Source organism: Oreochromis niloticus, linkage group LG16, assembly GCF_001858045.2.
Source record: "Oreochromis niloticus isolate F11D_XX linkage group LG16, O_niloticus_UMD_NMBU, whole genome shotgun sequence".
In the NCBI taxonomy this organism is placed as follows: domain Eukaryota; kingdom Metazoa; phylum Chordata; class Actinopteri; order Cichliformes; family Cichlidae; genus Oreochromis; species Oreochromis niloticus.
Genome location: NC_031987.2, coordinates 1,424,750 through 1,437,693, shown reverse-complemented (window position 1 = coordinate 1,437,693; position 12,944 = coordinate 1,424,750).

The following is a 12,944-nucleotide window of genomic DNA, read 5'->3' as shown; positions in this document are numbered from 1 at the left end:
GAGTTCAGACTGGTTCAGGAGATACTCCCTCATCATTTCGGGTTTCTTTCCAAATTCTTACTTTAATTAGTCCAACAGGTCCGAGCTATGATATCACTGACTGAGCCGTGCCTGACCCAGCTGCTAACAGGGACATCTGGCAGTTCTTTAGCTACCAAAACATTTTGTTGTCAGAGAATCAAAGGAAAGCAATTTCTCATCATTTCATACAATATTAAGCACACAGAGATGTAATACGGGGGGGAGGGGCATGTTAACTATTAACAATGACAACAAATCCTCGTTCTTACTTACCTACCGTCAGTGTTGAACGCTGATGTTGCGTAAGCACTTCCATCAGCAGCCTCTGCCCCGGGCGATACTTGATGTTATTGAGTCAGAGCACGGCGCACACGCTCGCCTCTGTTCTGCTCTCCAAAAAGCAGCGCTTTGTGAGCCGTGTCACTCAGATGTTACAACACAGCCCACGAACTGTAATGGCCTCGAGATTCCTCTGTACGTGAATCTTTTATTCGTTTATGTTTTTCTTCCATCAACCCGACTGAAAGTATATAAAATGTTATGTTCTGACACAGGTTGGTGCGTGGCGTGTGAGAGGCCGTAGAAGCTAAATGGCAAAGATGTGGCATAATTGGAAGTGACTTGAATCTTTCTGCTCAAACAGCAAATTGAATTTCACACGTGAAGTGCACACGAGCTCAGACGAGGCTAAATCGTTCATTTTCAAACCCAATTATTCAGCTCTTAAGCACCTTTACTCAGCACTGAGCTGGGGTCATTTCAGCGTCCCGGAGAACAGATCTGTGAAAAAGCCAAATAAGAGAGAATAAGAGTGATAACAAACACATCCTGTCAGCGTGGAGCATAAAACTGCAGTACCTGCAGTGTGTCTCCAGAACAATGACATACTGGGTAAACTGGAATTACTCGTCAGAAGTTCTAGTCGATCTTCCAAATGCATGCTAACAGGCCTGCTCCATCACCATGCTAGCCTGACTCATGTTTGCATTTTCCCAGCTTATTATCAAAAAAGTCTTCCTGGGACCACAGACTGTATACAGAAGATGGTCACTCACTGGTTAGGCGCTTTGACTGTTTGCTGTTTGAAACCAGAGATGAGCACATAGTGGACCTGACTGAGAAACCAAGGAACAGCACCCTCGTACGGCAGCGACCTGTCAATCACAAAATGCCTTTTTAAAGCATCTCCTGTCTTTTTTCTTCATCTAATAGTCCTCATCGTTTACAAAGTGAACATGGTGTTAAACTCAGTCCGGCCTGGAAGCCGAGGTTCTAAATGTCATAAGAAAACTGTTTCCTGAGGTCAAATACTATGTGAGCTGAGGGTCATTTTATACCAGAGCAGTAAAGCTCTGTGTAGCTCATTAAAATGACTGCTGACTGTAAGTCAGGCTCAGACACCCCAAATACTGGAATAACTAACTCATTAATATCAAAAGGCCAAAGGTCAAGCTAATTTAAAGAGGCTGGTGTAAATCAAATGGTTCATAGATATTTGGCATGATTTTCTTTGCTGGTCGCAGTGACTCAAAAACAGCAGTCTGTGTAACTCACGTGTTCCTCGATACACGAGGACGCTGCCTTTGGGCTCAGATCTGTCCACGTAACGCTGCTGTAAGCTGCCCTCAAAGCGCCGCCATCGTTCCCCTTTAATGTGGCGTGTGAGGGAAATACAAAGAGATGGAGGCAGGCAGAGTGTCTGTGTCCTGTTTACTGCACCTTGAGTGACAGCCAATACATACAAATACAGAAAGCGATGTTTTCTCAGATTCAGAGACAACACTGTTTGCAAATGTGCATCCACGGGGAGCTTTGTTTTGGATGGCACATGGTAATTAGGCTGCTGGCTAATTTAGGGCCAGAGATAATTATCATCCTTCACTGAAGATTAGAAACAGAGGAAAAAATATTTAGCATTTAGAGAACATTTGCTGAAGACTGCTGATATGATGATGGTGGTATAAAACCTTCCACGGTGCTGGGTGAATTATTATGTATCAGTTACAGTATCTCACATACAGCTCTGTCTTAATGAAATGAGATGAGCAGGATGCTACTGTGTAAAGAATCGTGTCAGAATCCTGCAGAAGCTTCGCTGACATGACTGACTGAGGAAAAGCAGCAAGTGTGAATGTCTGACCTCTGCATCACAGGAGTACTTCCCCTCTGTTCCATCAGCTTCCTCTCACAGACGATCTGTGCACACTCGTTTTGAACAGCAAATGTCACTAAAAGTCGATCCAAGGATCCATCAGCACTGTAAATGTTGAAATAAATAAATGAATGGATGGGATGTAGCATTAATATCATGAAATATGCACAGGATTAACTGGAAGCGCTGCAGCCGTCCCAGCAGCTTCAGGTTAAGAGACGGGGCGTTGTTGTCCTGCAGCGATCGGGAACTTTACTCTACGAGGAGAAACAAGAGCATCGTAATACGGAAACACCTGAGCTGTTACCGAGGGCTGTGGAGCTTCATCGCCTCAGAGTCACTTCAGCAGTGAGCGCATGTTCCACTTCTCTGTTTTAAATTTTTGATGGTAGGCAGGGATGACCTTTGGTTTACATTTGGATCAAAGATTGGGCTTTTAAATTATTCACGTCTTAACCTGTATGTAGCATTTTAATGTTGCCGGGTGGTGCTAAGGTCAAAAAGCCTCATATAGTGTGGAAGCAAACTGATGTCTTTCATAACACATGTAAAAAGAAAGTAATTAGTGTAAAATGCACAAACCTTCCAGCTATGATGTAGTAAAATATTTGCATTAAATTAAATGGAAATTACAACGATATTTAATTTGAGGAGCTGGATTCAAGCATGAGCTCAACATCAAATGTTCTGTTCAGAAACATCATTTCAGTGCCAGACAGGACGAACCACACTCCACCAGAGCAGGACTGTTTCATATTCACTGATAAATCTGTCCTGAATGCCGACTTTATCATTTAATTACATGTAATTTGGTTACATAAGTGTAAAATGTTTTTACTGAATCCGGTCAAATAATGAATGATTTCTGTTACATTTTACCCACATTAGTTTAAAATGTGGAGTTGTTAAAGACCGGCTCGCTGCTCGGGGATCATGATTTACGTGATGAATTGCAAACTAACAGCACTTAGCCGAAACACTGAAATTCTGCCGGCTTAGCTCCTCACCTTGTTCCAGGAAGTGCATTTGTATTCCGTGATTAGAGATGCAGCAGACCACAGTCCTGGCAGCAGTGCATCACTCCGAAGGCTACATGCAAATTTCATACACTGCAAATTTATGGACCTCATTCACGGAGCGAGCCCGTTTGGTGCAGGAACACGAGTCGCTTCCTGTTTAACAGATGCTGCAAACACACCCTGTAAATCACACAGGAGGCAGAACCTCAGGACGCATGTGAAACGTTTCAGCATTCATATTTTGATAATTGCTGTCGAGCACCCACCGACAGTCCTCGGTGCCCCCGTCACCGCTGCCACCCACCAATCTGTGGAGTTACTTTAGCTCAATTAATACCTGCTGGGCATATTTGATAAAAGTGCACAGGAGCAGAGTTTAAAGGCAAAGTGAAGTCACAAAAAGTTGTTTTTAATCAATTTCCAATTAAGAAGTCATTCCTATCTGCATGACCACTGGTAATAGAGTCAGAGTGGAGGAAGTGGGGGCTTGGGAGGTGGGGCTGATCCTGCAGGGATTATTCATTTCCATATAAATGAGCTGGTAAAAGCATGGCTGTTTCTCAGGATTCATTACTGACCACGAGATGAGCACGAGGAGAGGCCACGTTCACTTTTTTTATTTTGCTTTCTTTACAGCTGATTGTGATGCTGATAAAACTGTGTTTGATTCTTCTCTCAGAGAGGGCATGCAGAGTGCAGATGCTGCTTTCTTATAACAAGCTGGAGTCGAGCAGTTATTCATTACCCCCAAGCAAACACAAACCTTTAGTGGCAGAGATAACGAGAGTCACCACGAGTCCAAGGACCCAGTGGCATTTTCTTGTGCTAGCTATCCACTTACATGAGTGTCAAGATACTCTCTCGTTCTGTGTCTCATTCCACAAACAAACAGGATGCTGGTGGTTACTTCCTGAACCAGAAATAGCAAGATTATTATTTCAAATCTCCATCTATTTAATATTTAATAATCAAACACCCATAAAGTGTCATGCAGGACGCTGATATTTTTACTTTGTTTGCTCAGACTGATAAAGCACGGCTGTTTCAAAGACCCCAACACGGCTGCTAAACTAACACAACACAGAGAAACAGAAACAGGCACTTGTCTTAATTATGAAACAGCTCATACTTTATGTAAGCAAAACACCTGCTTTATTCAAAATGCTCAATCAGTCCATCAGAACAGGGTTTGTACAGTTTTAATGAGCTTCAGAGTGAATATTTAGTATGACCGCCTTCATTGTTCAGCACGGTCTGAAGTCTCTGAGCAGATCTGCGTCAGCTCTGTGACGATCTTCAGGAAAAGTTCTTAAAGCTGTTCTCTGGATGTTTCTGCCTTTGGTTGTGTTTTCTGTCAGGATGATCCCACTGCTTCAGTGACACTGAGCTCACAGGAGGCCCATCCATGACTCACAGTGTTCCACTAGTGATGGGAATCGAGAACTGTTAGCCTGCCTGCCTTCAGCTCTTTGCAAGCACTTGCACAGACCAGCATGCTAACGCTATGCTAGCCAAGGACCCAGAGTGATGTTAAATAGGATGACCAACCGTCCTCTTTTCCCCGGACATGTCCACTTTTCACGTTCTGTCCGGGGCGTCCGGGGGGATTTTCGAGATTGATAAAAATGTCCGGGTTTTCCTGTAGTCCGACAGAGGACCCATGTGTGTGACATCATCCCCGAACTGCTGTTTTGTGAGTTGTTCTGCGCTCACAGACGGGACAGACAGCGCGCAGCAACGCACCTAATGATGTTTAAAAGATCTCAAAGCGCAAGTGCATCTTTTCAGGTGAACTGCAAAAGAAATTTCCCTCATGCCGAACATAGCTGGACTGGCCATCGGGCAAACCGGGCATTTGCCCGGCAGGCCGATGGTAATTTTTCATTTTTACGGCCGATGGTTTTGTTGTTGTTGTTGTTTTTGTAACAGTATAAACAATGAAAGGTGGTGGATTGGCCAGATGCTGGCTGATGTGTAAAAATAACTCAGTTGTTTGGTGGTGGCTATGGCGGAGCTTCCACAGAGGCCAGCAGGTGGAGGAGGGAAGGGGAGGCAGGAGGAGGAGAGACCCGAGGCGGCCGCCGGTCCGAGCGTCAGGTGAACTGAACTTCAGGTAAGAAGTTATGACCTGCAGTCTATCTGGGTCAGATATAAACCAAGTTTAGGTGGAGTTTATTTTCGTTGTGCTGACTTTTTACAGTCAGTTACAATAACTCGTACTGCGTGCTAGCTAGCATGACGGAGTTTCTACACAGCTGGGTGGGTGCTGTGATGTTACTGATAGTGATATGATATCAGTTTGGATATGTGGTGAGAGGGAAACATGCAGATGAAACCAGGAGATGTCCTTACTGAATCATCAGAGCTGAACAGGTGATGTAGAAACAGGTTTACCTTTTAGGTCACATGGATGAGTTAAAGTTATGAACTGTCTCTGAGAGACAAATAACACCAGGATCCTTTTCTACGTAGCTGACAGCTGGTAACTGTGCAGGGGCGGGTCTAGCAAAGCTTTGCCAGGGGGCCAGGTAGGGCATTAACAGGGAAAGGGGGGCACAAGGAAATACTTTTCTTTATTATTCTCATTTAAAATGTCTCGCTTTTAAAAAAATAATTATCTGAGTCTTACAACCAAAGTTTTCATCTGATCTAAACTGTATAGAAATCATACATATACCAACAAGACCGTGTACATCACTGTCACCACAGTGTTTGTTTTCATTCAAAGGCTTTATGGCTTCTCCTATAATACCTGGTGAGCTGGTCTCTAGTCAAAATGCCCGGGTCAATTTTTTGTCCCAGTCCAGCCCTCACACCGACCCTGTACTGGTAATTTTTTTTTATGCAGATGAGGCATTATTTCGGTACCATTATTTAATACCAGAGGTTTTTAAGTTTGGGTTTTTTTGCACTTGTTGACTTGTAAAAGCCTATATGACATATTTTGTTTCACAATTCATTAACCGCACAGAGAAGGCATCGTTTAAATATGTTAAATATTATATATTTCTTTAAGTAAGTTCTTCATGACTGAGCTAAGTGTCCTCTTTTTTGGAAATCAAAATATGGTCACCCTATGTTAAAGCTGTTATGATGTTAAGCTATGAATACTGACCCCAGACCAGCAGCCAGAGCCTGAACGTCGGCAGGTAACAGCCTGATGAGCAGTCAGGCTGCAGCCTCCGTTTCTACCTGTTCATGTAGAATCACCATGGCGACAACTTTAAAGTCCATCTTTGCTTTGTGTTCATACTTAAATACTAAGAAAGATCACGTGTGTCCTCATCAGGACAGGGATCTGTGTGTGTAGAGCTGTAGCCTCAGGGTTATATTGTTGAATGGTGATTATGAGACGGTGTGTTTCAGTAACGTAACGAGTAGAGTAATGAATGTCTTTATCCTGGAGTAACTAAGTAACGTACTGCATTACTTTAAAGACTAGTGTGTAATATGTGTAATAACTTTTTTATGTTACCGTTTTTGAGTAATGACCCAACACTGATCACAACAAAGAGGAAACGCCTCCAACATGCACAGACATGTGACCCACAGCATGCTTTTACATTTGAACTGAAAAGCTCCCCTGTGATGTCACTGGTAAAGGGCAGCCAATGAGAATCGAGAATCGATAATGGAATCAGAATCACTAAATCCTTATTCATTCCCATCCTTATGTTCCACTATGTGTTGTTCCAAGTAGGCTTTCTCTGCTCTGGCCATGTTACCACATCGTGGATCAAACTTCAGAAAGCTGGAGAACTGCTGCCCAAGAAACCTAAAACAAGTGCGACTGCTGGAGACAAGAAAGGGACAACATAAGGAAAAAGGGCTCAAGACTATTGCACAGTGCACTAATTCTGAGTTATGTTATCTTTGGTAGATTAGTCAAAAAGAGAAAGTTGGTTTCTCAGTATTTTGTTTAAGTGCTTAAAGACTTAAAGAAAACCTGAACTTGTCTTCGTATATTTGGATCCACAGAGTCGGGAAACAATCGTGAGGGCAGGAGAAGGCGGTCTGAAATACATCAGGCTTTATTTTCTCTATTTCAGTTGTAAATACAGAAATAAGACAAATCTGATCTTTGCACTGACACAAACAGGCTGAGGTGAAGCGCCAGCTCTGGACGCCACACATATACTAACAACGACATCACCTGATGTTTTAAAAATGCTGAAATCCAACAATATTTCATTTTCCTTTAATAACACACAGAAATCATTGTGACAGTAAATACCATTCGTTCTAACCTTACCTTAGGGAAAGGTGGGCTAAAATTACAGCGCTGTTTTTAGGAAAGTTACAGACAAACTATGGAAACTACATGTGAAAGGGAATGAATGCTATGAAGTGGGAATGATGCCTTGAACAGATTTTTCTTTCATGCTGAGAGAAACCAATAAAACTTTCCAAGAGAAGACGCTGCTGTGCTCATAAAAGGACAGTAAATCCTTTATAAGAAGGACGGATCAAACAAATACGGAGCACAACACTGTAATCATTTAGAAAAGTTAGAGACACAGCTGTTTGCTCACTGATACGTGACTTTAGCTCTCTGATTTGTGTTTAACAGACGGTGAGGTTTGAATCTGTGCACAAACACAGAGAAGTGGAGGGTGTTCAGCACGCGCAGATTTAAAATGTATTTAACAATTAAGGAAGACTACAGAGGGGCCATTATCTCACAGTTTGTCACTCCACACAAGTAAGCTTTGTATGATAAATCTGCTGTGAGTGTCATGTACACCACTCGTACTAATATTAACAGCAACACTGCTGCATGCACTAACACACAAACACGGACAAACAACTCTGAACGAGACGTCGCTGATCAGAGAGAAACCGAGGCACAGAAAAACTCACTCGTCCTACAACGTCCTTCTGTGTGTGTGTGTGTGTGTGTGTGTGTGTGTGTGTGTGTGTGTGTGTGTGTGTGTGTGTGTGTGTGTGTGTGTGTGTGTGTGTGTGTGGGGTCCTGCCTGTTGCACGATGATGGCTGTGTCGTCGTCATCTGCAGCAGTGAGGTAAGACGTGCTCGGGGGTCTGCTGTGCAGCCATATGGCAGATCAGCCTCTCCGGCACGACTCCAGCCTAACAAAGAGACGCCCCTGTGGTTTCTACAAGGTCCATTCATGGTCCGAGGGTTTGATCACAACTCTCTTTAGTCTGTATGTAACTCGGATTTATTAATGCAGCACTCTAGTTTTCTCTAGTTATATAAGAGCACGTAGAACTGCTTTTATGATGTCATCCTGCGAATTAACAAAACACAATCTGGGAAGAAGTCACGATGCCTCTATCCAACTAATCACAAATGACCGCTCCTCTGTCAAACACACCCAACAGGCTCCACAGGTTTGGAGTAAATCATGTCTGTAAGAATGCCACGACCGGGTCAGCCTGACCGAGGCGGTGGCGTTGGAACGCTCCAAAGAGCCTAATCCTGATCTCAACCCCACAGAGAACCTGGGGAGTCGTTTGAGTGACAGAGTGTGACAGCTTAGTCCCACGGGATGACATACAGAGGTTGTGCCAATCCATGAGGAGGCGCATGACTGCCATAACCCCTGCAGATGAGGAGCACACTGTCTTTGTGTAACCTGCAGTTATGTCGCATTAACAACCTGTGCCTTGTATGTTTCTCAGCATGGTCGGTCGGTCAGCACAGTCAGATATTCATTAAAAGGTAAAGAGAAGCATTATGACCACTGAGTGTAAGTTTTTGGTAACAGTAACTTTATTCTTAGAATCTTTTCAAAGTTACAAAGTGTTTCCCAGTTTGAATAAAAGCCGCACACTGATGACAAGTGCACTCGCTCCAACATACCGTCGCCCATTCATCCCAACACACAATAAAAGCAGAGCGTTATATGTTAGTGAGAGGATTCTGAAGAGGATTGTGAATTTCACTGGGAGCCGCTGAGGGATGCAAGAATGGGTGTGATACATGAGCACCGGCTGGCTTTGATCTGCACCAATGGGAGACGAGCTATGGACGACTGAGAGACGTATGTGAAAGTGAGTGATTAAAGTTCGATCTAAATAATAACTAACTAGCCTGACTTAGTTAAATCATGAATGTACTGTGATTAACACTGTTAGTACTACTGTTATACCTGCTGAACCATTAATAGGATCTGTGTGACCGAGTGAAGCAGGCTGAAAGGTCCCAAACATCACGCCACGATCATGGCGAGCGCCGTCATCCACACGTGCACAAAACAGGGCGTGGCCAGCCGACCAACATTACTCCAAAAGCGCGTCGACGACTCGTCCAGGAGGTCATAAAGATAACTTTGATCCCAAATAACTGAAATCATCATTTAAAAACTGTATGTTGTATTTACTCAAGTTAATTTGCACTAATATTAAAATGTATTTGTCAAAAAAGAAACAAAGAAATCAGGTAAATGTTTTACACACGTAAAGTCAAACTTTCCAGATTAGATCTGAAATCATTTGATTGAGTTTATTTGTCTTTGCCACTTATTAGAAAACCCGTTAATGACTTTGGCACAGATGTCCCAGGTGACTCAGTCATCAGTCAGTCACAAAGCCAACCCAAACAGACTGACGTCCACTCACAGTCCACACCTGTGGCTGATCCAGAATCAGTAGTTACCCTTACAGCCGGGAGTCTGGGGAGTGGGAGGACACAGCAGCCCACAGAGGAGCAGGAAGGACGTGAGCTCAGAAACACTTCACAGCAAGTGAAAACTGTGGCTGTGAGTCATCGTCACTCTTTCATCAATTCTGACAATTTCATCATAAACGTGCGGTCAGGTTACCTGGTGATTCTGAGCGGTGTGACTGTGAGTGTGCGCGCTCGTCTGCCTCTCTGTGACAGACGGGCGACCCGTGGCGGTGGACCCGCCTCTCAGCCAGCTGAGAGGAAACATGATGATGGTATCACGTATGGAGATGACGATGGCACGACTGATCGAAAGACCGCAATTTATATAAAAACAGTGTGATGACAGAAACGGCCCGAGTCCGAGAACAGCAGGAAACAGATATTTAATCTCTCATTATTACACATATGATTCATCTCCCGAGCACAGACTTTATGCTTTGACTTGATTTGTGAAGGAAATTAATGATCACACCTTTCCTAACAGGCTGAAACAAATAGAATAGATCTCTGGGTTCATGTGTGCGCACACAGAGATGCCTGAGTCACACATTAATGAATAATTGTTTCCTGAGAGGCTTTAAAGTTGAATTTTGCCAGGAGACACAAACGAGGCTTTTGTTTGGTGGCATAGAAACAAGTCCCAGTGTTAGCCAACTGTTGACTCAGTATAGAGATGTACACTCGTGGGACTTCTCCCACTGGGCTGAGAGGTGGGAGGGAAAAAGCCGGAGCGGCACCACGAAGAGAAACAACGACACACAGAGAATATTCCTGGAAAGAAGCAACTTTTCCTGACTTTCCAGGAACAATTCAGGTCCTTTCACTGTTTCACCCTCTGAGGCTTTCACCATCTGTCCTCAGAGACATACTTTATCTTTTCTTTTTAACCCTGTGGCACTAAATATATTTAACACATGAGCTTTTCAGACCACTTTGTTTTTTTGTCTGAAGGTTTAATAAGTAATAATCTTTTAAAAACTGACAAATTTCCTGGCAATTATTTCACGGTTGAGGTTGAACGGGGAGCTGAACTTAGTTCTTCTGCTCACAGATGATGTTTCAGCTGGAAACAGCTGAATGTCTTCAAAGTAGCTGATCACATTTTGCAGCACAGACACGTCCGAGTATCAGAGGTTCGAAAGATGGATTTTAGCTCAGGCAAAGATGACTGTGTTTGTCGACAGTGTACATGAACCACTGTGCAAAAACTACATGCCATAAGACACACAAAGATGAACAATGATGAATATGTGGACCTGCAGAAATGTCACAGTTTGGCTTTTTTCAAGCGCAGTAACATCAGAGGCACCAGAACAGCTAAAGGTGAACAAAGGCAGAGCGTCTGAATGTGATCGCAGGCGATCGAGCCGGGCACGCAGGATGGATCGGAGGCAGCGACGGGCAGGCGTCAGATAACAGCCTGTGGCTCCAGTAATAATGTTTCAAACAGACACTCAAACCTGTACTTAATATTCTGCATACTGGAGGGTTGATAAGGCTGAGGCAGGTGATGGATCACGTGGAGAAGAACCTCAGTGTGGACAGTTCGTGGAGGATGGCGTGGTCTGCAAAGTTCTACTGTCATTACGCTGCAGGCAGGCTGAGGCTGAACAAAGGTGTGTCACGTGTCACCGAAACATGATTGCAGAGTTTACTGTAACATGTCTGAAGGTGCAGTTACAACGAGGCCTTTTAATGAACGCCAAATTAATGGAGTAGAGAAAATCACTCTAAAGCTTATTAGTCAAGAGAGAGGCTGAGTGATACTCCCAGTTCTTGGAGAAGAAAAGCGCGATCAAAGGTCAATAATCCACTTAAAGCAGCTCTCAGGAGCCCTTTGACTCTCAGCACAGGAACAGTGATCCATTGTGACAAACCGAAGCGTGATTCATTACCAACACGCACAGATGAGGCGAGCACATCGAGGACATCATGAGAAATGTTTGTTGAGCATTTTGCGATTATTTACAGTAGAGCCGTCTAATCATTACAGGTGAAATCACAATAATCAGTTCAGCCCAGGCTGGAGCAGAAACACCACTGCAGTGCGTCCTTCCTTCACTGTAAACACGTGCACTCTGACCTCATTCATTTAAAAAACAGAGATGACATGTGCTGAGAAAACTCAAAGAAAACTACAATGCAATGCTTCCTGGGAAAAGGCTGAATTCCAACCCTGTTGCTCTACAAGTTTATGCCTCGCAGTCGGCCTGACTGGAACATTCGGCGGCCCTCAGACCGTACATTTGACATCCTTGCTATAAGGTCAGCCCACACGTTCACAAACAAATTCAGTTTGAACTGAAGTGTAGAACGGGTGAATTAATATTTCATGATGTTAAGAGCAGGTGTAGAAAGGCTCGAGCTGCGTGTCAGGCCGAGGTGAACACGCCTCCTCAGACGCGTCACTGTCCTCGGTTGGTACGGACGAGTGGAGAGACTATCATCAGTAAATAAGGTGAAAAATGGTTCTTTGAGAATGGACGTGAAATACTTGAGTAAAAGGTTAACCACCGCTGAGGAGCACGAATTCTTTATGTGACCAGAGCTCAGCTTGGCCAGCTGTGGTCAGCCACTCGACCCCAGCCTGGCTTTGACACACACCTCCACACAGCTGCTGCTTCTCCTGAGTGCAGCACTTAACTTCACATCCTTATGTTGCCTCATTCGTCTGTATGAACATGCTGAGCTGCAAACGCTGGTCCGTCTGTTGGTCTGCAGTTTGGTGCAGAGGGAACTCCTACTGACCTCAACGCTTCACTTGACCACCAGCAGTGCATTTGGACATTAATTGGAGCAGTTATTTGGAAGCCTTATCCATTTAATCTCAGTAATCACAGCCAGGTGGTGCAGGCGTAGCACAGCATGAAGATCATGGGTGCATTTCCAGACTGTGTGGAGACCCTGTGTGGTGTTTTTTCCCTGCAGCCCTCCAAAAGACAAGAAATCATCCACAGCTCGTCCGTAGGTGTGACACAGCCATGAATCGGTTCTTGTCTTTGCTGCCCGGCCGTGCCCCACCTCCTCCTCTTGCTCCACATTAGCTGGGATAGACTCCAGCTCTTTAGCTGCTATCACAGCTGCTGGTGGCATCCAGAGACTGATGGCATGGAGAAATTTG